Source organism: Chinchilla lanigera, unplaced genomic scaffold, assembly GCF_000276665.1.
Source record: "Chinchilla lanigera isolate Chin_1 unplaced genomic scaffold, ChiLan1.0 scaffold00022, whole genome shotgun sequence".
In the NCBI taxonomy this organism is placed as follows: Eukaryota; Metazoa; Chordata; class Mammalia; order Rodentia; family Chinchillidae; genus Chinchilla; species Chinchilla lanigera.
Window position 1 is genome coordinate 2,598,857 of NW_004955423.1, and position 27,442 is coordinate 2,626,298.

General features: G+C 39.7%; 1 protein-coding gene across 2 annotated transcripts in view; it reads left to right on the forward strand.

Moving 5' to 3' along the window:
* Positions 1–27,442, forward strand: part of Tgfbr3 (transforming growth factor, beta receptor III) — a 191,503-nt gene that overhangs the window by 25,006 nt on the left and 139,055 nt on the right. The window lies entirely within an intron of this gene.

Genomic DNA, 27,442 nt, shown 5'->3' on the forward strand with positions numbered 1-27,442 from the left:
ACGGGCGGCTACTGGGACTGCAGTGGGACAAGCTGGCAGCATGGGTGTCTAAATTAACTAACAATAATGATGACGATGATGATGATATGGTATTTATAGTTTTCAGAAAGTTTTATACCTCATATTTCATTTGACCTTTCCTGCAGTCTCTAGGGTAAGCAGATACTATTTTCTTCATTTCCAGAATGAGAATAATGAAGCTTAGAGCAAGTAAATGATTTAAAAAGAGTTGAAGAAGTGATTTCAATTGTTGTTGAAACTAGAACTCAAACACACTTCTGCAGAGGGACTGCACCCGCAGACCTTGTGCTCTGTTTGCTGCGCTGCATCCCTTAGCCCGGGCTGGTGACCCTATGACAAGTGTGTTATTGTGTTTTGTTTTAAGACAAAAGATGTTAATATAACAGTTGTTTTTCTAAACTGAAACCTCGGTGTTCAGGTTTAATTGCAGTGTTGGCACTTCATGGTAAGTGAGTGAGTTTTGGGTTGCGGTTTGGGCACTCGATATCTATAAGGTTCGCCATCACTGCCTTAGCCCCTCGCCCCTCAGCAGCTCTTCAGGGTGCAGCCAGCCACTGTCCTGGGCGTGTGACATGGGTCAGTTCATTTAATCCTTGCAGAAAGTTCCTGAGATCGGTATTTACCATTATCACTGTTGTGTTATTATTCCTACTGTCACCATGGCTGATGTTATTATAACTCTCATATTACAAATGAACGGGCCAAGGCTTAGGGAAGATAGATGTCACATACAATGAGAAACACACAATCAGGTGGGTGTAAGTCAGTCATACAGCGAGGAAGGAGCAGAGAGCCAGCGACTCCAGAGCTCATGCTGTTTCTGTTACACTGCCCAAAAGGACTGGCACTATTTGCTCCTTAAAAAATAATGAATTATTTAATTAATTTCAAAAATGTATTTCTAATTGATGAGTAAACATTGTATATTGATGTTGTACAACATGACTTCGTATATAGATATGTTTGTTTATGTTGTGAAATGGCTGAATCAGTGATTAACATATGTGTTACCTCCTACACTTGTAATTTTTTTGGTGTGGTGAGGACACTTTACTATCTTAGCCATTTCCATGTGTATAATACACTGTTGTCAACTGTAGTCCCTATGACATACCATGAAGTTCTCAAACTTATTCATCCTAACTGACATTTTGTGTCCTCTGACCACTCTTTCCTAACCCCAGCCTCAGGTAACCACCGTTGTGCTGTTTCTATGAATCTGACCTTTCCGGATTTCACATACATGTGAGATCGTGCAGTACTTGTCTTTCTGTGCCTGGCTTCCTGCACTTAACATAAGGTGTTCCAGGTTTGTCCATGTCGTAGCTACTGACAGGGCTCCTTTCTTTTTCAAGGGTGAATAGCATCAGGGTGAACAGTGACCAACCACGCACATATGCCTCATTGTCTCTATCCATTTGTCCTGCGCTTGAGTTAATGGTCTGAGAACTGCAGAGGTGGTTCCGCCATGGTTTGCTCTTCTCTGCCAATGAGCAAAGGCTATAACTCCTAAGAGCAGGAAGGTAGGGCCGGGTTCCGGCTGGGAGCTGCCCCTGGGGAAGGTAAAGGATCCAGGATGATGGGGCTGGGGGCTGGGTGGTGTGGCTCAGTGGTCCATGCATGCTTAGCATGTTTCAGGGCTGATTTCAATCTCCTGCACCCCCTACCTCCAAACCGAAGATGAATATGTTAAATGTTCAGAGCAAATTGACAGTAGACCTTATCTGGCCAACCCTTAGGTCTTTGGACCCCCCTAGTTATTTAGTCTTTGATTATTCTTGTCTTTAATCCATTGCTTTTGTGTTTAATTCTGCTTTTGGACACTTAGGAAAAGCCTATTGTCAGCTGTGACGCCAGCTATCACCAGGGTGCTGAACTTCCTATTTATTTTAAGGAGAAAAGAATTGTTTTTAAAAGATCCAGAGTGGCTTGAGCAGCCTGCATTTGAGGCTGTGTTCTCTTTGGGGATACCATGCATGCCCAAGTGTGATGAGACCTCCCCTTCCTCCTTTTTCCTTTAGGTTTGTGCATAGAAGCAGTGCACACAGACATGTGCACACACATGGTTACAGTTAGTGACAGTCAAGAGAAAGATGGGCTCGTTTCTCAAAGACTCCTTTGCCCTGCCTTGGATCTAGGAGTTTTTACCTGGGTAAAATATGGTATCTATTGAATATAAGGTCCTTTTCTTTTTCATTTGCGAGGAGAGCTTCCTAATAGCTAGTTGGATAACTGCATGTACATATTCTATAATAAACATGGTTACCAAGAAGATGAGTGAGATTATTGATAGATTTGACATCAGACAAGGCAACAGAATCCTGCTTTTCTGCCCTTTGCATCCTTACTGTGCTGAGTGGTTACAGTCGTGTTCTGTGGATCTCTGATTCATTTGGATTGTTTTAGGATACTAATGATGGTCTGTTTTATAAACAGTGACCAACGTTTTTACCAGAACGCGGCTATCTGTGTGCCTACACAGCTGTTTAATTGCTAAGAGCTTATATGTTGACACAGTTGTGTACATAGGAAATGAGCCTTTCTGGATTTGTTTGCTTTGATAACTAATCCCTGCTACTCCCCGGGGCACCTGGAATCACCGACAGCTCCAAACCCTGCGCGTGTTGGTTTTGGAAGCGATGTCAGCGTGGGGAGTGTCCAGGAGGCGTGCCCACGTGAGACCTTCCCTCGGGGCTGGCCTTGCCCGGGCCCTGCACAGAGTACTTCTCCCTTTTGACTGACTGGCCCACCCTGCAACACGGCCCTGGGAGCGGCTGACTTCAGTTTTCTTTAAGTTGGTCACTGCCAAAATGGTAAAAAAAAAAAAATCCTGAAACCCAGTCTAGTCATATTTTTGATTTCTGAATGAACCCTGTAAATCAGACGGAATTCTAGAAGGCTTTCAAATACACTTACAAGACAAATATCACATGTTTTCCCTCATCTGTGGAGTCTAAGAAGGGGTGATGCGAAAGTAAAAGGGAGGCTGCTGGAGACGAAGGGAGTAAAGGAGAGGGAGGAGGGAAAGGGGTTGATATTATGGGAATGGACGTGATATATAGTCAATATGAATACACCAAAATGAAAGCCATTATTCTTCATAACTAAGATGCACTCATAAAAAATCTGAAAAAATTGCACTTGCTCTTCGAATGTTCCTTCCAAGAAATAGGCAGCAGGTGCTGTGGGGACCGAAGCCCAGCTATTCTCTCACTCTCTCCTGCCAACGTTTAGAAATCTTTAAACAAAACAAAACCCAGAGTGGTATGTGGAAAATCTTACTACCTTCAAAGGAAAATGTTGATTTTTTTAAATTTTAAAGTTATTCTCTCTGTTGGCAGCGACAGGGCCCATATATGGCAAAAGGAAAAAGTTTCAGTAATACTTTGTGTTCTTTCCCTGTGTCCTCACATGCCTGAGTAACCTTGTCCTAGGCCAGAAGAGCTACCAGAGCCGTGAGGAATGAGCCCTCCCTCCCTCCCTCCTTCCTTCCTTCCTTCCTTCCTTCCTTCCTTCCTTCCTTCCTTCCTTCCTCCCTCCGCCCTCCCTCACTGCCCTCCCGCCGTCCTGCCCCACGAGAAGGAATTCTCAGGTGGCACAGGCCTGGGTGAGCAGAACCAGCCCCTGCACCGTTCTTGCTACTGGGAACACCGCTGGGTCGCTTGGCACTTTCTGTAATGCGCTTTCCCAGCATGATCTGCGTGTGCACCTGTACACGGCAATGCTGAGGTTTACAGACACTCTGTGGTGAACCAAAACGCCACATAGCCCCTGTCCTGTCCTTTTCTTTTCCTTTGGAGTTAGAGGAAAGAACCATTTATTGTTTTGCATTTTCTGTAAACTTTTAAATAACTGTCATGGTTTAGATAGAACTTGTAGTCTTTCGCTAAACCTTTGTGACTCACCAAGTCTCAAGTACAGTTTTGGGTTTTGAGGCAAAGGGAGGAGAGAGCTGGGCTTGGTGGCGTACACTTGTAATCTCAGCACTCGGGATGCGGAGGCAGGGGATTGCCATGAGTTCGAGGTCAACCTGGGCAGCATAGTGAGTTTGAGGCCAGCCTGAACTCTATAGCAAGACCTTGTCTTGGGAGAAAGAAAAGAAAGGAGATACTTTAGAGTTCTTTAGAGTTAGCGCAAAGAGTGAGCTCCATTTTTCGTCTTCTACTGTAAATTCCTAAAGTGCCAACTGACATTTATTCAACAACCATTCTTTTTTTTTTTTTTTCTTTTGAGGACTGAGCTATAAGTGCCTAGCCCTTAAAAAATTTTTTTTCTTAAAATTTGAGACAAGATTTGTCTGTAGTGGAGCAGTGTTACAAAGGGTGGGAGTTGGGGGTGTGGCTCGGTGGAGTGGATCCCCAGCATGCCCAAGGCCCTGGGTTCAAATCCCAGTATATACAAACACAGGCACACGCACATGCACCCGGTGATCAAGGAGGATTTCACCGAGATGATATTTGCGGGAAGATTTGAAGTGAACTCAATGTGTATCTGGGGGAAGGAGCTTTATAGCATTTTTTTTCCTGTGGCTGAGGGACGCTGAGTAATGAGGAATAATACTGGTTAATTGGATAAAAGGGGGAGGTCAGTTAGCTCAGCGAGTTAGAGGCTAAACTTTAATGTTAAGTGGAGCATACTTCATTTCTACAGAACTGTTCTAGTTTTTAACTCTTGTTTTCTGCATTGACTTCCTACTTTATTCCTTTAATTAGATTCTAGGCTAGAACTTAAAAAATATGACCTTTTTTTTTAAAAAGGGAAAAAAAAGCCTGTTATTACTGATACTTATTAAGCAACCTGACACCATATTTATTATAAGTTGGGTTAAGATAGTGAAAAAAGTTTAACCTCTGTGCCTAAAAAATTGTGTTTTAAAATAACTTTATTTATCTGCCATTGAATAATTTATAAGATTTTCTGATTTGCTTTCTCAGTACTCTTCACTGTTATTAGAGGAGCCATGAACAACCTTTGTACAGTTCAGAGCTGACCACAAACCCCAGGTAGTGGTTATTCTGTTTTTGAAATTCAACCAGAGAAGTCTGGAGGAATGCAGCAGGATTTTTCTTTTTGCCCTGCTTGCTTTTTTCTAAGCCTCCCCAAAACGTGTTTATCTTGTTGGCTATGCATATGGGGCAGGTTGGAATTCTGTGTGGCATTAGATAATGAAAAAAAACCCAGAAAGATTTCCCTTATGACTAGGGTCATAAGAGTGAGGAATCTTGGATTATGCAGAACTCTTTGATCAGAGGAAGGGAATTTGGGGATGGGATTTATTTTAAGATATGTACATTTAAAACTATACATCTCTTTTTTCTTAAACAATTTTTTTGGGGGAGTAGAAGTATGGGGATGTAGAGTGGAAATAATACCAAACTTTTAAGTATCAAATCAAGAATTTCCGCTAATTAGAAGAAAAAAAATGTCTTTAGGGTGAAAGATTATTTGAAGCGTGTCATGGTAGACAGCCAAGAAGGTGAAATGGAGTCCTCCCAGTGGGTCTGTCCTACTGGGGAGGTGGATTCAGAGACCATGTACTCCCGCCTCATGGGGGGAGCTCTCATCCTCCCCTCCCAGGCGGAGGCATAATCACTGTCCCCAAAGCTGTGAGAAGACTTCCTGAGCATTACGGCTCCCACCAATCTCCACTTGCCTCCTTCTGATAATCAATATCAGAAAATATTAAAGGATTTGAGTTTTCTGACTGATGAAAGCTGCAGAGCGGGAGAGGAGAAGGGGCAAGCAGGGGACTGGGATCCTCTAGGGGAGAGAGAAGGAAACAGAAAGCCAGTGGGCTCCTTCTTGGTTTGGGATTATAGGCTTCACCAGGTCGAGGGGATAATGTCATTTATCACCTGAATGACCACTTGAATCTACATAGCTTAAGAAGTGTTCTCAACCACCCAAGAAAAGGGAGCCATGACATCATGCTAACTGAGCTTATGCCCTTTGGGCTTGAGAGAGAGAGGAAAGAGAGCAAAAGACTAGTTGAACATATCTCTAAAGGGTTCAGGACCCAAAGAAGCAGGTGACTTAAGGCGATTACTTCCTTGGTGTCATACCCAAGGTCCTCTCCCCAGTGTCTCCAGACTAGGTTTTCCATGCCAAGTGCATGAGAAACCTTGCTTGAGACACTGGATGTGCCTATCAAATTTTAGTTCCATCTAACCCAGGAACAGGGGGCACTGACCTTGGGAAGTACCTAATGAGGCTGCTACACATCATAGGGGAAACCTCTGGACATCTCTTTCCGTTTCTGGTTAGACAGAGCCAGTGCCTCTTGTCTCTGGGGCTTCTATATGTAAGCACTCATTTTCTAGGGACTTGGGCACCCCTAACTGCTAAAAAGGAAACAAAACAAAACAAACAAAAACCCCCCAAAGGCTGCAGAAGTTTTTAGACAGAGGAAGAGGAAGGGAAAAAAGAGATAAGCGATGGGAAAAAAGAGATAAGCGATGCGTCAGAGGGCAAGGGGTTGAGGGAAACGGAGAAGAAAAAATGAAAAGCCTTTGGTTGCACTTACAAAGTCACAGTCCTGGCTGGCTCGCCAAGTGAGACCGTCGCTGGGCTGAGTCTGAGCAGGTTCCCACAGCTGCGACAAAGGCAGTCATCTACCCTTTTTGTAGAATAAGTTTGCGAGTTCACTGGCTCCTACCACAGAAAAAGAATTTTCAGGACTAGATAGAGGAATGGGAAGGGTTTTATTAGGCAGCAGTGAAAAGGTACATATTCAGAGAAATAAGAGTGCAGGCGCTTAAGAGAGCGAGGCACATTATGAGCCAGGGCTGGGTGTATTCATGGGGCCTTGGGGTTGTCTTCAAGTTGCGCGATCTGGGATATGCATTCTACTTGTCTGTCAGGGGGCCCAGCTAGCAAGCTGTGTCAGAGTACAAACCACTGTCACGTGTTTGAGGTTGGGATGTGCCACCCACTCGTGTTGTTGCTTCCTTGAGGATGGAAGAAGCACAGTTTATAGGTGAGAAGGACAGGTGTGGAGCCCGGTTAACAGACTTACTGTGTCTTAAGCCTGTGTTTGAGTGATTTTTCTGGAAGGGAAAAAGACTTCAGTAACTTTTGTTCTTTTTTTTTTTTTTTTTTAAAGATAAAAGGAGGGAAACATTAACAGACATACAACATTTTACAACATCACAAGCACGGTACAGACGATACAGAGTTACAAACAAAGTGGTAGGGAATTAACAATGCTTGTTGTATTACATACTGATATCTTCAAAGTGGCTTCTCATGAAAACAGATATAGACATGCAATACTGGTCAACCAAAGACTCATTGACAGTTTCTTTCAGCATAGAAACAGAAGACAGAAGAACAACCATGTTAACTATCCTGTATATACATACATACAAAATTAGTAACTTTGGTTCTTGAAGCTATACTTTTTTTCTTTTTAGAAGTGAAAATTTAAAATCTTGATTTTCTTGTCTCCTTTTTAGTCTTTAAAATTTTTTTTTTCTATCCTACCTCCAGTCTGACATAATGTAGGGGCTCTATAGTCCCCAGAAACCTACCACTTTCATCACTCCAAGATTGTCTGTGAGGACAGCACTACTGCCTGTCACAGACGGGTCTCAGCCTGGCCCTGCTGGGTGCCGCAGAGGCTGCATCTTCTGTTTTTGCCAAGCTTAATTAGCTCTAGAAACGTGCTATCAAAGGCTGCCTGGCCGCATTTCATTAATGATACAGGGCAGATTTGAAGGCACTAATTAATTGTATTAGATTATTTGCAAAGCCCATGCTGAAAAACGTAATGCCTATAGGGGAAAGTTGGCAGAGAGACTGTGCAGAGATTGGCCTGGACCTTATCTGGCTCAATTGCTTTTTGGAGAACGGCCAAGAGAGGAACTGCTTTTCTTTCTGGAGAAGTGTATGTGGCCATTTCTTCTCTAAATTTACAGTTCGCTGCTCCAGCACTTGCGTGATGGAACTCATGTGGACCCTTGTAGATCTAGAGAGTCCAAAGGGCATCTTTAAGAGGTTCTCTGTGCTTTTTGTTTTGTGAGAGAAACACAATCACTTAACATTTATTAACTAAATAAATACTTCCCAAGGGCCTCTTCTCAGTGAAGGGAGAGAACTCCAGTTTATTGTGAAACGATTCAAATTTTAAGTGTTAAATGTTTAAAGGTACCAGATAAGCCTTTTAGAAGTTTTTCTTCTTTTTTTTTTCCCTTAAAACAAATCCAGTTTTTCATATCCTTTATTTAGGTGGCCCAATAGCAAATAATAAAATTTTCAATTGCTACTACACTGGGAAGTGATTTAAAAAAAAAAAAAAAAATCCTTAGTTTGAAGTATATCCTAAGCACATGCCACTTGAAGTATAGTATAATGCATAAAGGGACAAATAGGTTTATATTATTGCTACATGGACATATCTTATAGAATAATAATACCTAGAATTATCTCAGCCTGACAAATCGTAGAAAAATCGTAGATGTTCCTTTTCTTTAATGATGTGAGAGATTAGAAGCTTTTGAGCCAAGCACCAGCTTCTGATGACTGAGGGAGATGTAAATAGTCAAAAAGGAAAGTACAGAAGTGTATTTCAGGCTGATCTAAGAGCCAGCTGAGTGTTATTCGACTAAGGGAGCTTTGTACAGTATAGCTCTGTTTGGAAATATCCACCCAGAAATCTTCCAGTTCCTGGATCTGGCCTTGCCTCCTACTAACAGGCCTTAGCATCTTTTCCCATCCTTCGGGGCTTGGACAGCCTGTGAATAAGTAGTTATGTAAAATTCCAGGCCAAACTTACTTTAATAATATGATTCAAACAAAAAGAATTCTAATGAAAAATTTCAGAGGACTCTGCTGAGCCATTTTATGATATTGTCAGATCTTCCTGAACTCAAGGAAGGGCCAACAAAGTATACTATTTCTGTTTACTACTCAAGTTGGAATCTATTGGAAAAAGCTTACACGAAAGCCTCAGGAGAGTGTGCTGGTGGAGGAATTTGTTGCTAAGTGCATAGTAGCCTCTGCATTTACTCTGTGTGAGTTCTGGCTATCCTGCTCCTCAGCCAGCAGGCCTCTCGAAGCAACTTTGGACTTTTAGCCCTTTCTGCAGATGACCCCCAGCCATTGTTATGGAGTTGGACAGAAGCTCTCAGAGCTGTGAGGGATCGTGAAAGAGATTTTAAAAGTTGAGAACAAAGTATTTGAACTGATAAATGACTGCGACTTTTCTTTGTTGGTTCATTTATTTATTTATTTAGTATTTTATTTTTTATTTTCTATTTTAAAGAGAATAGTAAAAAAAGGAACAATAGCAAAATACAGACAAAACAAAGCAAGGACATTAAAAGTGATACAGGGTTTCAAAACAAAGTGATAGGAATTAATGGTGGTGGTTATATTACATATTGTTATCTTCAATGAAGTTTCTCAGATTGCCAGATGTAGAAATGGAAGATTGATCAAACCATTAAAGAGAATAAGAAAATAATAATTTCAAAAAACATTAGAGACAATACAGAGTACCACTAGAGAGGACAGTAGGAATTCACTAATGGTTGTTACATTACATGTTATTGTCTTCACATAAGTTGCTCAGATTACCATATATAAGCTTGCAAAATTGGTCAAAATATATATAAAAAAATTAAGCATTAACAATTCCTTTCAATAAATGGCCAGACATCAGCCATATAGTTATCCCAGCTATCCGTATCTATCTATCTATCTATCTATCTATCTATCTATCTATCTATCTATCTTGCCTTAGTATGTACTTTCTTTTTCTTCTTTCCCTCATCCCAGTTACTCCTTCCTTTGAGCAATTTCTTTCCCTTTCATATTATCTATTGAACATTTTGGGTTTTATGTACTCTTTCATGTTCTTACACTAGGGAGACAATACGATGTTTACACATGTGGGTCCTATTTATTTCACTTGTGAGTATGGTCTCTAGTTGCATCCATTTACCTATAAAAGCCTCAAGTTTGTCTTTTTTAAAGCTTAGTAATACTCCATTGTATAAAAATACCACATCTTTTTTATCCATTCCTCAGTTGGTGGGCATGTGGGTTGTTTCCAGGACTTAGCTATGACAAATTGTGCTGCTATAAACATGGATATTAATTTATTAATTATAGGGTATTAACCAATTAATACCTCAGAGGTTACTAATTAATAAATATGGATACACATGTTTCGCTGTGGTATGATGTTTTTAATTCTTCTGGAAAAATACCCAGAAGGGGAATAGCTGGGTTAAGTGGGACTTCTAATCCTAGTTTTGTGAGGAATCTCCAAACTGATTTCCACAGTAGTTTCACCAATTTACACTCCCACCAGCAGTGGAGTAGGGTTCCTTTCTCCCCACAGCCTCTCCAGCATTTGTCATTGGTTGATTTCTTAATGATAGCCATTCTTTCTGTGGTGAGTTGAAATCTCAGTGTCGTTTTAATTTGCATTTCTCAAATGACTAATGATGTTAAACATTTTTTCATATCTTTATTCACCATTAGTATTTCATCATCTGAGACATGCATAGTCATCTCAGATGCCCATTTTTGGATTGGGTCTTTGAATTTTGGGGGCCTGATTTTTTAAAATTCTTTATATGTTTTAGATAGAAGTCCTTTGTCTGAGGGGCAGTTGGCTAAAATTTTTTCCCAATTCATGGGTTTTCTTTTTACTCTATTGGTGATTTCTTTATATGTGCATATTTTATTTTTTGAGTCTTATCACACTTTTAGAAAAGTAACATCAAGACCTATTGGTATAATCCAGGTAAGCTGTGAGATACCGTGAATAATGTTATAATTAATAGTTAAGATGAAGACTTTGGAAAATGATTTTCTTTAAAAAGATAAAACAGTACTCAGGGTTATTCTAAGATAACCACGATTATTTATATTTAAAATAGAGTGGGAGAGAAGCATTAGAGTTGCCAGTGTTAGAATGAAAAGTGCTCAGAATGTGTAGCATGTAGTGTCTGTTTTGCTATTCATGAATATGGTACACCCAGGCTGGGCTTTATTTAATTTCTTCCAGTAGCGCATTTGTAGCCTTTGCATTTATTTATTTATTGTTTTTTATTTTTGGTGCTAGGATTGAACATAGGGCCTTGCTCATAGTAAGCATATTTTCTACCACTGAGCTATGTCTCCAGCTCTTAGAAATTTAGTTTGAAGACTATAGTGTGTCCAAATAAGGACAATATTCACAAAGTCTGTTTCATCAAACTTAGATGCTAGAACCTATTTTAGACCTATCATTTTATTCTCTTCAACCTATTTTTCATTAATAATAATGAAAACTAATGTTCCTTCTGGCCTCTGAAGAGTGAGCTCAGACATAAGCTACTTAGGCAAGTTACTAAAGTTAGATATTGGTCTGACTGGCTTTACCCTAAATTGTAGAAATTCAGAGCTTGGTGTATGTTATAAGGAATATGTTCATGCGCTAAGGCTCGAGGCCAGTATTACTGTGTAAGGGAGTGTCAGAGTATCTCTTTATTGTAATAAAATGAGGATCCATGTTCCTTTGGTTTACAGGTCAATGTCAGGGCAGTTCAGAACCCAAGGATTGACTATTGTACCCTTTTGTCAGTCCTCGGGTTTTCCCAAGGATTGACTATGCTCGAGCACAGTTGCTCTAGTGAAGCTTTACTTGGGATTTGTAACTAAAGGATTTTATTTTATTTTATTTTTCACTATGGGTAATGTCTGAGTACTTTATCAAGGTGAGGAATGGTTTTATTAGATTGTTAACACTTTTATTTAGGAAAACCAGTTTGGCCCAATGCCAAAATTGGTCTTGACAGAGTCATATTAAACTTGCAGATTAAGTGTTTCAGTCAGTGGTTCTCAAAGTGTGGTCATGGATCTGAGACTTTTTCAGAAGGTCCTTGGGACCAAACTGTTGGGTTAATAATATCCCTTAGTTATTGCAAGCTGATTAGGTCTGCAATCTCCCAAACAAGTGTGTGGTGAAGGCTAAGTAAAAAGAGGCAAATGGAATGATTTCAGGGGTCCAGAAGAATCAAAGTCCTCTCACAGAACTCAAGATTCTATCAGGGATAAGACCAAGACCTTCTCTGGGTGGCCCATATTTACTTAGTTATCAGAAGAAGTGAGGGGAGTACTCAAGAAAGGCGGAACCACTCAAGGACTTCTCCAAGTAGGGTATTAAGTTAATCCACTCAAGAGTGAGATGCCTGAGGCTACAGTCTTTATCTAGTTGAGGCTGGAGCAGGTGTCCTTGGCTGTGGTCTTGTCTTATCCTTTGAGGCTTTTTGGCTTCATCCACCATCACAGGCCTTAGTAGGGATTAGTGACTCAGAGGTTCAATTACTATGAGTCCACCACCCATCTCCAGACAAGGAGCCTAGGCCTTGGACATATTCACAAGTAAAAATGAAAAGCCCATTGGTTAATTTAAATCCTGGTCAGGGCTGCTTCATAGTGGTCTCCATCACCAAACCAATTTTAGAATGATGCTAAGATGTTGTGTTTTTCATTAGGTTAAAATTGTACTGACAGCATGAAAGCAGTTTCATAAAACTGCTGGTGCCTTAGCAAGAGTCAAGGCTATGCCTCACTGCCACACACTTGCAGTAAAACAGTTGCCAATTTCACTTAAGAATGCTCTTGATGAAGCAATAAAACCCCTCAAATTCATGTCTTTTTAATACTCTGTATGATGAAATGAGAAGTGCACATACCACTTTTATTTTCCAAAGGATGATGGTTATCTTGAGCTAAAGCACTTGTGCAGTTGTTTAAATTGTGAGCTGAACTGGCCTGTTTTCATGTAACACCATTTGCCTTGAAAGAATGATGGACAGACAAGTGATGGTTATCCAAACCTTGGTATTTGGCAGGCGTTTTTTAACAGAGTACAAAGTGAGCCTGTTACCTCAGGGAAAACAATGGACAGTGTTTGTTGCCAGTGATAAAATCTTATTTTTCAAACAAAATTAAAATTTTGGAAAACTTACCCTCACCGTGACTGTGCCTGTTTCTTAATAGTTAAATCCTTTTGTGATGAGATCAGTGGGGATAATATTAACAAATATGATTTTTTTGATATCATATAATGAAAAGTCTTATTTGGCATATTTGCCTACTTCAGTAAATCATTATTTTCCAGATGATCATTGTGTGCTCCTATAAAATCATGCATGAGTAAAAGATTTTGTATCTTGCAAGTGCAAGACAGAGCAATTGATTCTTGTTTTTAGATAGTTTTAGACTTACGGAAGAGTTGCATAATTAATAGAGAATTCTTTTATATCTCTCATTCAGCTTTGCCTTATGATAGCCTCTTACGTAAAACCACAGGAGAGTTATGAAAACTAAGAAATTAATCTTGGTACTGTTCAATATTATGAATTAAAACATTTAGTTTATTTGGATATCATTAATTTTTCTAATGATCTTCTTTGGTTCTAGGTTCCAACCAGTGATCTCACATTGTCTTCAGTTGTTTTGCCACTCGGAAATCCCTTTCTCTTTCAGTGACCTTGACACTTTGGAACAGTACTAGAGGATGTCCCTCAGTTTGAGTTTGTCTTCATAGCTATTCTGAAGTTATCATTATTAGGAAAGATACCTGAGGTGATTTACCCTTTTCAGAGCATCAAATCCAGGGTTTATGTTGGCAGGACCTATTACATTACAGGTAATGTTAACCTTAGTCAGTTGGTTAGAATAGTGCTAGGCTGAATTCTCTGCTGTGAGTTACTATTGCACTTTGAAAGTACTTAGTGCTTTGGAGGGAAAGCAATGAGTTTTAATGTAACAGGATATGAAAGAGTGCTGTGGTTTAGATGCCACATTCAACAAACCTGAAGAAATGACTGTGAACAGAGGTATAATATCAAAGAGGAAATAGCCGCAAATATATGAAAAGGGTATTAGATGTGCATCTTTCAACTGCTTATATAGTCAGCCCTCCATATCTACAGGTTCCACTGCTAAGGATTCAACTAACCACAGGCTGAAAATACTCAGAAAAAAATCTGTATTGAACATGTACTATTTTTTTTTTTTGGTCATTTTCTCTAAACAGTACAGTAGAACAACTGTTTACATAGGCATTATAAGTGTTCCAGAGATGATTTAAAGTATGTGGGAATATGTGTGTAGGTTCTATGCAAATCTTATGACTTGAACATCCACAGATTTTGGTGTCCTGGGGGTTCGGGAACCAATCTCCTGAGGATACCTAGGGACAACTTTATCTGCGTGAGGCCAAATTTCTTCTTATCCTTCAACCAGAACAATGTATCTGAACAAATTGAATGCAGAAGAACAACTGAAAACCCAGCTGTCTTTTGTTAAATCAGACATTAAAGAGATTTGCAAAAATGTGGAAAACTGCTGCTTTTCTCACCAAATATTTTGTTCCAGAAAATACTTCTTTTTCATGAAAGATACTGTTTACAATAACAGGCATTGAGTTTATATTTTTATTGTTGGTTTGAATGTATAAATATTTAAAGAATTTCTCAGTGTTAATTTCTGTTGTAAACATTGATATCTATATATATCTCTGTGTATCTCTCTCTCTCTCTATATATATATACATGTAAATAATTCATATAATCAAAATCCCTTTGGAGTTCTCAGTAGTTTTTGTTGTTGTTTTTCAGGCAGGGTCTTCCTATGTTGCTCAGGGTAGACTTGAACTCCAGAGCTGAAGTGATCCTCCAGCCTCAGCCTTCTGTGTACCTAGACTATAGGCATAGCCCTGCACAGCTAGCTTTCAGTCATTTTAAGGCATGAAAGGATCCTAAGATCAAAACTATTTCAGGATTATTGCTTGAATACTACAGAGAGATGTCTCCGTCGGAGGAATCTTTACTTCTGGCCCAAATAAAGATCTAGTGAAAGATTCCTCCAAGGACTCGGAGTCCTGGACTTGGGAGGCGTCCCTCAGCCTCTTATTTATCAGTTTACTCAACCAGCAGATGACGGGGATTGGCCCAAGTCTCTCCAAGTTTCTTTCAGCTCCAAACTTGGTGATTCTAAATCACTGTTGCTCAAAGATGCTCTCCTGCCAGAGCAGACATTATGGGTCATACCTAGAGTGTGGTATTTGCAAGATTAGAGATAGAGAGGGTATGAAGCGGTAATGCTTGTAAGGTGGGGGATTTCAGGGCCTTGTTCTGACTTTTTGGGCCTATAAAATGATTTCTTTCATGGTTCCTTTAAAAAGAGAAGCTTTATTATTGGATTTTACCATAATGAACAAAAGAAATATTTTTTTATTTTAGAAACTAACAAAACAATATTTTAAATGATTGCTGATTTTTAAAATCAGTTTACATATATCATAAATTTAAAAGTACCTGATTTCCTAGAATTTTGTGCCATAATGTATATAAACTTATTTCTTGCTAATATTTATTTTACATAAATCATTTAAATTTGTTAATGGGTTCTTAATATATCACTGATGTCTATTCTGAGGTAGGCTCAGATTTTATGTTCATTGTGTATTTTCTTATATATTTTATGAAATTAGTTATTTTGTTACTTTGGCTTTTAAAAAAATCCATTACTAAGACTTTTGACATCATTAATATTTATTTACAGAATTTTAAAAAATGCCAGCTGGATATTTTAAGAATCCCAAACTTTGGGGCTGGGGATTTAGCTCAGCGGCACAGCGCCTTCCTGACAAGCGCAACATCGTGAGTTCAATTCCTGGTACCGGAAAAAACAAAACAAAACAAAACAAAAAGAATCCCAAACTTTGGAACTAACATTCTCCCTCCCTTCTTCCTTCCCTTCTTCTGGGGTCTCGCTGTGTTGCCCAGGATGGTCTAGACCTCCTGGGCTCCAGGGATTCTCCGGGTTTAAAGAGAAGGATGGCAGAGTTGGTAAAATGAAGATGCAGAAGGGAGGGGGAATCCAGGATAGTGTTGTATTATGTATCAGTGTGAATTGGCTTTTAAACAGGACCCTGCATTTTTGTGAAGTGGATTTTGTAATGGGAACTGGCCAGTTCTTTCATAATCACCAATTTGAGCTTTTCTGATAGCAGAAATATAATATCTAATGCAGTGTGTGTTTGTTACATTGTCATAGGAAAATGTTAAGCCAGACTCTTTCAGCATTTAAGCAACTACTTGGGCATCAGATTTGGTAATTAAACTAATTTTCTGAGAGCTCTACAGTTCAGTAAATTATGATAAAGTTTAGTATGTAGTATATATGGAATAGAAATTTATGATTACCATAGATTTATAAAGTTTCACTTATCAAATCTCAAGGGTTTTTTTTTTTATTTTATTATATATTCGTGTGACCAAACCTGAGGGGCAAGCACTCCCCACCCCCACTAAGAGAGCCTAGTGGAACAGAATGCCTGGGAACACTGACTTGGATGCCAGCTGTCTGGGTGCAAGTCCTACTCTGCCACGGGTAGCTGTGTAACCTCTGTTTGCTCATGTTTCTCATTTAAAAAATGGAGATAATAACAGTATCCATCTCACTGCATTGGCTTGAAGATTTAATGAGATATTATGCTTCAAGTGCTCAAAGCCCTGCCTGGCACTTTGAGTAATGCTGCGGCCTAGTAGCTATTACTTCCACACTGTTACAATTACTGCCTGGTTAATGTGGCATGTTTAAGTTGCTTATTTCTTCATAATATCTGAATTTTTATCTCACGAACAACATTATCCTCAAGTAATACTTTAGGATAAGTTACATCTGCGGAGATTTTGTGCTCACAGGGCATGGTAGAATTCTAGTGGTATGTTGGCATTTTAAGAATCCTAGGAGATTATCTGGTCCAACAGCCTCGTACACAAATCTAATATCCTGTTGACTGAGCCTACAGCCTTTGCTTGGATTTTAAAAATCTCTGACTCTTGGGACATTCCTTTTTTATATTGTGTTGCAGCTCACCTCTGCTCCCAGCCCCTAGATATGCCGTGTAGGCTACCTAGAATTTTGCTGGCAAGTAACCCTTCTGAATGGTGACAGTGGGGATGTGGATTCTGGACAACTAGAAATGTAAAAGTGCCAGATGGTCTGTGTCAAAATTGAGGCGTTCAAAGGACTTTGCTTTTGTTGGTAGAAGAAGGAAGGGTCCGATTTGTAGCGTGAGCTGTCTTGAGTGAGCTGGGGACACATATGGCGTAGAGATTTGTCTCACTGAACCTGTGATGGGGATGTGAGTCAGACAGGAGACGATCAACGCCTGGGTCTCTCCACTGCACTCTTATAAAACTCCATCTGCATCAGTATACTTGTTCATTCCTAGAGATGAGCTTTCTTTGACTTTAAAAATCCTACTTTGTATCTTTGTCTATTGTCTCTTCATCTTCCTATTTAGACTGGAAGCGCCATGAAAGTGGAGGTAAAGCTGTTTATCTTGGGCACTGCTGTTTCTCGAACAGCTGTAAGCCCTTGGGAGATAGTTCAATATTTAAATGATGGAATTAAGATTGACTGTGATCTCTCAAGTGTGAATATATTTTCAGTTTAGCGTAGAAAAATAAACATTACCTTCACTTGCATATCATGGCCCCATTCTTCAGGCCTGAACCGAAGGGGAACCCCTCAGAGGAGAGGAAATGAGATCTCAGGAGGAGTATCTATTATTATTTGCAACTTTCAAATACATTCAGAGAAAAGTGTCTTTTCTCTTTTGATGTGTGAGGATTTTCTAGAAAGAAAAAGCTTCTCATCTTATCAAAGGCAGGAGTATACCATACTATCAGAATTGGGTTTTGAAATTAGCCCAGCTGGATAGTGGCTTCATACTGACACCCCCAACAATGTGTTACGTGAACTTAGCTTTACTGTCAGGACTAATGAAGTAAGTTTGCCAGAAACATGAATTGTAAAAAGCTATCAAAACATTGCAGTGTAGAAGAAAAAAGTTGCAAAAATTCCAACATAAAATGTCCAAATACTTAAAGACAACCTGACACTGTAGAAAATATGTGTAAAATTAAAATGTCATAAGCTGAGAATTTTGAGCAGGTAATTAAGGGACTCTGCCTCCCTTTTCTTTGGTGTTTGTATCTCTCCTTACTGTGTCAATAACTGAGCTTTTCGTGGAATGAGGGTCTATTTTTAGGTCAGAACTCATTGACATATCATTTGGACTGTCTTGATTCAGCATTTTCTTTGGAAGTGTGCTTTGGTTTTGGAAACTGGAAGGCTGACTTGCTTTCACATCTGGTTGCCACCCTTGCCCTATAACCTGGCTTGGCTTAGTCGTTTCATTTAATAACTTTGTGACTTTGAGTGAGTTACTTAATATGACTTTGACTTTACTTTGTTTTTTTTTTTTTTTCAGTACTGGGACTTGAACCCAGGCCCTTGTGTATGCTCTGTGAGTGCTCTATTGTGAGCTACATCTTCAGCTCTTTTTTTTTTTTTTTTTTGAGACAGGGATTACAGGCATATGCACTACTATCCCTAGCTCTACTTAGTTAAATCTGTAAAATGAGGGCAGTAATAATATATCTTAAGGTTGTTGTAAGGAGTAAACACATTACTATATGTAAAGTGCTTAGAAGACAGCCTGGCCTATAGTAAGACTCCACAGGTAATATTACTGCCAGATGTGGATATTTTGAAGGTACTATACTGGAAAATCAATAACTTTGCAAATGTAAGACTTCTTTCACAAATTCCCAGGCATACTGAATACATGTTTCCATATATCAAAGGTGACCTTAGTATTTGCCAAGTTGTCCCCACTTAGGATCGCTTGCTGTATTCCCCTTCCCTGCATAGGGTGCATTCATTTCTAGGGTGCTCCATTAGTTACAAAGTAGGAATGCTCTAAAGAGCAGTGTAAGTACTGACTCGTTAGAAAAATGAAATACCTTAATTTTCTAAGCTGTACTTGGAATTTTTACTTTGCTGAATTTGTAAGTTAAAGAATAAAAAGGCTACTCTTTCATTGTTAGATTTACAGCATTCGTAGGCAAAAATGGGAAAAAGTAAGAAGAAAAATTATAACTTTGAGGAGAAAATAATTTTTCAATTGTCTGTCTTAATGAGATTCCATGCATATTGTCTTTTGACTTTGTTTCTGCGGAGAATGCAGCAGGTTTCCAACATCTTTTCCTTTCCTGCTTGAAATATATTGGCATGTCCACATTTAACAGGACTTAAGTTTTTTTAAAAATAGAAGTAATTAATTGTGAAGTGTTTGATGTTCAGCAGGGAAAGGAAACACATTAGTTTATGTACACAGAAGTTAATATGGAGCCTTTGAAGTCTTAATTATCTAAGGAATTGTCTAAGGACAAACTTTTTAACTGTTTAGGTTTCCTTTGGCCTATAATGAAATACGGTGGGCATAACGTGCCAAAATCCCGTATGCAAGCTGAGCATGCTGGCATATACCTGTAGTTCCAGCTTCTGGGGAGTCTGAGCTAGGAGCCCAAAAGTTCCAGCCCAGCCCATCGCAAAACAAAGCAAAAAAAAAAAAAAAATCCTTCACGCAAAACATTTTGTGTCTGTTGCATATTTGACCCACATTTTCAGGTTTACCTTTGAGTTACACTAGTGGATTAGGGAACTTCCTTGCCATTTTCCTCTCCATATGCTGGTCTAATTGGGTCTTGATCAATAAAGACAGAAGCATGTTTCTGGAAAGAGAAAGTCTTAATTTTGTGAACACTTTAAACAATTACTTGTCTCTGAAAGTGGCACCAGGGGCCAAAGAATATTGACTACTTCCATGCTGTTAATGAGGGAATGGGGTGAAAAGACTCCACGGAGGTTTCTGCTCAGTTCTGATTTGGTTTTTCCAGACTGAAGAGGACCCACCTTATAGAGCATTCTCTTTATTATGGTCATTTTTGTTTGAAAGCATCTACAATTGCAGTTTATAGAATGAAGGACAGACTATTATTGATCATCATAAATGGATACCCCTAAGGCAGGTGGGCAGGAGTGCATTTCCGCACAGGTTGTGCTTAGCATCTGTCTAGAATGTCCTTGAGGTAGGATTGCCTTGGGAATGTGGAAACAGCAGTGATAATTTCTAGCTGGAAAAGACTTTGGGTCTCCACTGCAGAAGTTCCTTGTGTGCTGGATGGGAGGTATGATGCGCTTCCTGCTGTGGGGATGGAGAGAACTGTTGTCCTAATTCAGGGGAAAGGGAGGAAGTCTCTTATTGGCCCATGATGCAGAAGTGTGAGCTCTGACCTTGTATCTCTTCTGCCCTGGGGATGGTTGAAAACACTGGGCAGAAGTTGTCACACTTTGTTCTTCCTGTACTCCAGGCTGAGATCTGTCCATGTCCCACCTGATATCCCATTTGTATGTAGCAGCTGGCATGGCTGTTCATCCTTAGGACTTGGGTTCCTGTATGAAGTACTAGCTGGCGTGACTGTAGCGCCTGTTGACCAGTGTTCACGAATGCAAAGGAATAGACCATAGAACCCAAAGAAAGCTCTGGGTGACCTCTGCTATTTAGCAGCTGCGCATAGCACCAGTTGCTGTGGCAACTGGGCTCTGTTTATAAAAATGAATGAGGACCTCAAGGCTGGGGCATCCACACCATGGACAGAGCTCCCCCTGGAAATAGACTGCCTGCCAGATTACCAGGGTTAAACCAAAACAAAGACATACCAAACAAAAGTAGTCAGGAAGCATTCTGCCCTTGGGGGCACGTACCAGGACCTGATTGCCTGTATCCTCCTTCACCAAGCAGAACATGCCAGCAGGACAGCTTCTCTTGGTTATGTCAGAGAAAGAGACAAAGACCATGACGCTAGCATGGGCAGTTTTCAGAGCACAACGTTGCATTGCATGGGCCTGGCCTTCAGCTCTGGGTTTAAATGGAAGCAATTTTAGTACCAAGGATCTGACTTTTTGAAAATCTTATTTACGTTCTGCCTTTATATAAACTGTAAAGCCATATGTGGGTTTTCACCTTTAGGATGGACCTTTGTCTGGAGCAACCAAGTTTGGAGTTTGTCCTCTTTGAGTCCTTTCTTTCACAAGGATGGTCTTCTGTGCTTAAAGTGCCTTTGGTAGTTTTAACTTTCCATGGGAAGTGGCGAACCATGGACATTTTTTAGAGCACTTTGAAGTTCAGAGCTTCCTTTGAAGGTTCTGCTGTGTTCTTAGTGCTTCTAGCATCTTATCTTTCATGAGTCTACAGCTGGACTCTTTCAACATGTGTATTCTTTGTCCATCCTTGGACACTTCACTTTAGCAAAGTCAAAGCCTGGGCCTTTTGATGCCCTTCCAGAGATTGCTTCCCTGGGTACCATCTCATCACTCAGTCTGCTTGAGCTGTGGCCCAGGGGTCCTAGTGGAGAAGGAAGCCTTGGGGACTTTCCAACAGAACAAATGCCTGGGAACACTGGTCGAAGAAGGAGGACTCCTTGCTGGGTACAGTGGTGCATGTTTGTAATCCCAGCACTTAGGAGGCTGAGGCAGGAGGATCATAGTGACTTTGAGGCCAGCCTGGGCTATGTGCATTTGAGGAAGCCTTGAAGTCCTTCACCTGCTCATCCTGCTGTGACTAGATATCAGGGATTTGGGGAGAGGTGGGGGTATGGGTGTGGGCTACTGGTTACAACTGTAGTGAGAGGAATGGGCTTTAATCAGAATTCGATCCTAAAAGAATTCAGTTCTGCATCTGCCCTGAGCAGCCTCTGTTCCTTAACTTGCACTGTGCCTGCCCTGGGCCTGATTATCCAGAGGGACCCATCACTGTGGTGAAGAGAGTAACACTGGCATCGCCATCCAGTACTGGAGGCCGGTGCAGTTACTGGGGTGGCCGCCCGTTTACTTGTAGTAATTTCTTATGAACTTTCCTGTTGATGAACTGCACTAAATCAGCTTTAGGTTTTCTTTAACTGAAGATTTAAGTTACAGTGTAATCTCAAGGGTCCTGCTGATTTCCATTCATTTCAGTGCTGAACCAGTTATACGCTGGGCCATGAATTTGATGTTTCTTTGCTGTCTGGGCTTAGGCTCCTGGAGGAAATGTGAGTTTGCCATTTAGCAAACTCTTTTTCCTCTGGCCTGTTCATGAGGCCTAAACACTGATAGAGGTGGGCTGCGAGGCTGATTGGTTATATGAGGAGTTTATCCTAGATATGAATACAGGTGAATCTAGTGCTTCATGCTGAGCCATTGTATCGAGGGAAAGAAGTAAACTTTTCCAGATTTATTCTGTAGCTATCATTACATTCATGTTCTGATGTGGTCAGGCTTTGAAAGCAGACTTCAGGGTGAGCTGCAGAGCCGGCACCCTGGAAGAGTTGAAGCTGGGAGCCAAGATGCTACTCTGGACAGTCTACAGCTGAGCTGGTTTCTCGAGATCTATTCACTGTTAGCCAGTGAGGTTAAAAACGAGTCAGCTGGAGTCATGCCTACGCTGGCCATCGCTACCTTACATTCTGGATGAGGGTCAGGGGAACTGAATGGATTTATTCATTCAGTGAGCAGTGAGCAACAGCAGCCTTACCCACACCAGATCTTTTTCAGCTTTTCAATGACATGCATTATTATTGTTAATAGGTTGGCTAAATAAGTGACTCTGGGAAAGTTAAGGCTTTGTTTTGCTGTCCACATTCAGATGTTTTCTCCTAGTGTCCTGTAGCCATTTGTCAACATTTATCAAGTGCAGACTCTGGACCAGGGACTGTATTATCATAACCAGAAACTTAGTTAACAAATTACATCACATGGCATGTGTATAAAGAAGCCTGAAGAAGGGGAGGATAATTGGAGTCCTTGATGTTTCCTCTTGCTCATCCTGTGGAGCCTTCACACCAGGGAAGGGAAGTAGCCATCAATTTAAATCAGTTTACTTTGGTATTAGCAGTTTTAGAAAAGGTTTGGAGCAGGGAGTTGAAAGTACTGAGAAATAGGAGTTTCGAGGTTTATTGTTGGAGTTTTCTTACTCCCTGTAGCCCAGGAACTCTATTCCAGTCACTGCTGATAATGCTCTCTTTTTATGTTTGGTTTTCTTGTCATGAAATCAGTGACACGTGCTGAGAATAGAAACCAGTACCGTTCCCTGTTGTAACCGCCAGCCCGTACACACCAACTGGGTCTGTTGCTGTGATTGTTGCTATGATTCTTAAAGACAAATGCTAGCTGCCCTCCTGTCACTTTACTTCGCACCTGCGGGTCCCTACCCCAAGAAGCTTGTCTTCCAGGATCTCTCTATGTTGACACTGTAAGTGATGAGGGGAAAGTGAAGAAAGCTTTCCTTGGTAGGATGTGATCTTTTTTTAAAATAGTTTTTTATTATGCCCAGTAATTTTATAAAGTACTAGGTTTCAATATAGTGTTTTACACATGCATAGAACATATTTTGATTGTCCATCCCCATTACCCTCTCTCACAACCTCTGCCCTGCTGCTCTTACTCTCTTGTAAGACGTGGTTGTTACTTGCATCAAGGCTGCTAGTTTTGATAGGGAGAGCCTTTATTTATGTAAAAATTTTTCATGTTAAATTCTGCTTTTAAAAGTATTTAGGGTCGGCACTGTGGAAATCAGTATATGGAGATTACTCAAAAAACTATAACTAGGGTTTCATTTGACCCAACTATCCCCCTTCATGGTATCTTCCCAAAGGTATTAAAAGCATTATACCACAATAATATAAGTGCACTCATGTTTATAGCAGCACAATTTGTAATAGCTAAATCTTGGAAGCAGCCCAGGTGCCCATTAACTGATGAATGGATAAAGAAGATTTTTGTTTTTATCCAATGGAGTACTGCTCTGCCATAAAGAAGGATAAGCGTGGGACATTTCTAGCTACAAGGATGCACTTGAGACCATATACTTAAGTGAAATAAATTGGACATACATGTTTAAATATCACTTTGTTTCTCTGATGTGAGAAACCAAAAGGGTAAATAAGGACCAAAATGTATAATATATATAGGGAAATAGGAAGAAAATGTTCAAATTGGAAGGGGAACACGGGAAGGAGGAGGAGGAAAGGAAGGAAGGGAAAAGAAAAAAAAGAGAATAAAAGGAAAGAATGGAAACAAAGCTTTTATAAATAAGGAGGGGAAGAGAGGTTGAAGGGAGGGGAGGAGACTGGAAAAATCAAGATATGTACTGTTACAAATTCCCTATGGTAAATGTGATCATTATGTTTATCTCAAGTGTACCAGTTCACCCTCCAAAAAAGGAAGCTCCAAGCAAAACAACAACAACAAAAAAAGAGGATATTGTACCAGAACATTAAAATAAAAAATAAAAATGAAAAATATTTAGGGTTGGGTATACTGAGAACAAATAACACTGTTCATTGTTTGTGTATTTTCTTTTTAGGGGTGGATCACTTGATTAAGTGCTAGGAGATAAGGGGAGGAAATGAAATAGAGATGAGCTCCTAGTCCTGACCCTGTAAGTGCTTCCTATCCAGGGAGGGAAGAGAGTCCATCATGTGACATAGTCAGGAGCTTTTTAAACTTAATAGTGGGCAGGAGAAAATTAAAAACTGAATTTCATTGAATACTTAGGTTGTTTTGTCTCTCCATTTTACTGACCACTGGGTCATCAGCTGAGGATAGATCTACTGCGGGCTCTGTGTAGATAACAGGGCCGTGCGCTTTCTCAGAGAGGAAGAACAATGCTGGCTTCCACTTTCATAAGAGTAAGACAGCTTCTTTCTTCAGATTCCCAGCATGCATCTCTTTGCAGCCTTATGGGAAGCTCTTTAATGTGCTGGAGCTGCAGTCTCTCTCCATTGTTAGAGTATAGCTGCAGTGTCTCTCCTTGTTAGAGTATAGCTTTCTAAGGTCAAGGTACTCTATGCTGCTGTAGAATACAATGACCATATTTGTGGTCATTGTACCTGGAATATACTAAAGACTTGCTATGTGCTTGACTAAACTGAAGGAGGGTGTTTCATATAATATATATGATTTGTGTTTGTGTTTAGCTTTTATCAAACATTGCTTGAAATAAGCGGACCATTGATACCCTTATTAACTAAGTATTGTATAATATCTTTATTAATATATAGCTATATATCATGCAGTTTACCCACTTAAACTAAACAATTCATTGTTTTCTTTTACCACATTCATTTTAGAACATTTTCATCACTTCCTCAGAGCAAATCTATATCCCTTAGAAGTAACTCACCATCTTCTCTTCTCCCCAGCCATCACTAATCCACTTCTGTTTCGTGGATTTGCCTGCTGTGAACATCCCACATAAATGAAGCCATACAATATGTGGCCTTACGTGTTTGGCTTTTTAGCATGATGTTTCCAAGGTTCGTCATGTTGTAGCATGTATTTAGTACTTCTCTTTTTATGGCCAAGTAACCAGACAGTGGATGTTTGCATTGTTTTCAGTTTTTGGCTACTATGCATAATGTTGTTGTGAACATTTGTCTGCTTAAAAATTGTTGGTTGAGTTTATGTTTTTATATGTGTCTATATGTTGAGGAACAGAATTAGTGGATCATGTAGTAATTGTGTTTAATGTTTTTGAGGAATTGCTATACTGCTTTCCAAAGTGGTTATACTGTTTTATGCTTCTAGCAGCAATCCATGAGATTCCGTTTCTCCACATCCTTTTCAACTCTTGTTCTTATCTCCTTTTGACTCTAGCCATCCAAATGGATTGAAATGGTGTGTCATTTTGTGTTCATCAGTTTCTTTTAAATAAACATCTAATTTGGTATATACAGCATTTGAAAAGCTTTTTGCTGTATATGGAGATAGAGGAGCAGCCTTCAGCCCTTTGTCTTTTTTGGCATTCCGTCTTTTTCACATTCTTTCTTTTGTTCTTTCTTTCATTCTTTTGTTGCTTGGGATTGAGCCCCAGGGTCTCTTGCCTGCTAGGTAAGTGCTTTAACATTGAGTTATACCCACAGCCTCCCCTTAATTTATGTTCCAAATTTACCAAATTATTTGTAGTCTTCACACTACCATGACATTTTTCACTCTGAGGTCTTTGCTTATATTTGTCCCTCTGCTTGCAATATGAATATTAATGCTAATACCTTTCCTGGTTTCCTGGTTAAATGACCAATAAATGATGATGTTGGCAATCTGGCTACAGAGTCAGTGTTCTTAAACACTGTGCTACATATTTTTTCTTTGAAAGTACACTTAATTGAAGTATATTTTACATATTTTAAAGACACATGTAGGGGAGTTGTGATGAATGCATATGCTTATGTATCCACTACTGCAGCTGAGCCCAGGAAAGACTTGAGATCTGCAGAATTGTTGGCCACCAAGGAGGAGCAAGTTGAGTGAAAGCCTGCAAATTGACGATAGGTGGTGTTTTCATTCAAGTGGAGTCTAGAGTTCTCCACCTCTTAGAGAATCTGGAATTGTTCCTTTGAGCCACGTATGATACTGTCCTGAAATGACATCCGGAACAGAAATTAATCAGTGAGCACTGGCTTGGGCAGAATTATTTGTGTGACCAAGTAGGGCATATGTTTTAGTTTTTAATTGAACAAGTAATACTCAAAAGTATTTGCATGGTAAGAAGAGTTAAAGAATGTAGGAGGATAGAGAGTGAAGTCTGAGTTCACTTTCATCTCCCAGGCCCTCTCTAGAATTGCCCCTACCTTAGGAAAGAACTATTTGTAGTTAGAGCTGGTAGAGCACTTGTCTAGCATACAGAAAGCTCTAGATTCAGTCTGTAAAAAACAACAAACAAACAAACTAAAAAACAGCACTGTAAAAAAAAAACAAGCAAGAAACCAACCCTCCCAAAACTCCATAATTATTTAATTAGTCATCCATTGAATCCTTTTTCTATGCATTTATATACATACATACAGTTTTAGAGGGCCAAAAAATTGCATGTTTTTCTGCAATTGAAAACTTCATGTTGTTAAGGTACTTTCATTAGTACAGACAGCAGTCTTTTAAATATATATATATTATAATAATAGATGTACCATTAGTGATAAAACTGTAGGTTATTTCTATTCTTTCTCTCTTATAAATACTATGGCACTTAACACTCATGCTTATAATTCTATAGTACCTTTACAGTTATACTGTAAAGTTATGGTGTTATATAGCTGGTATTTATAATTATACCAATTACAATACGATACAGTTGTGGTTATGGTGTAATACCTTTACAGAGAGGTTGGACAATTCAGTTATTACCCAAACCCGGCTGAGAAAGTTGAAATGAGTTTAAAGAGTTTCTACTAACACTTATTATTTAAATAACAATCCCTCTGAAAAATATGAATCAAACGTTATGATGGCTTGATGGGTAAAATGTTAGTATGTGCTTAATATATGCTAGGGACTTTTCAGTGTACTCTTGCATTTAACTCTTACACCAAGTTTGTGGAAACTTTGCTACTACACACTGGAACTATAACTCAGAAAAATCCTGACACATCACCTGGGAAGCCAATTGAAGATGTGGACCCTCCTCTTCTGATTCTCACTTTAGTATTTCCTTCCCCACTGCTCTGAAGCTGGTCCATTCTTT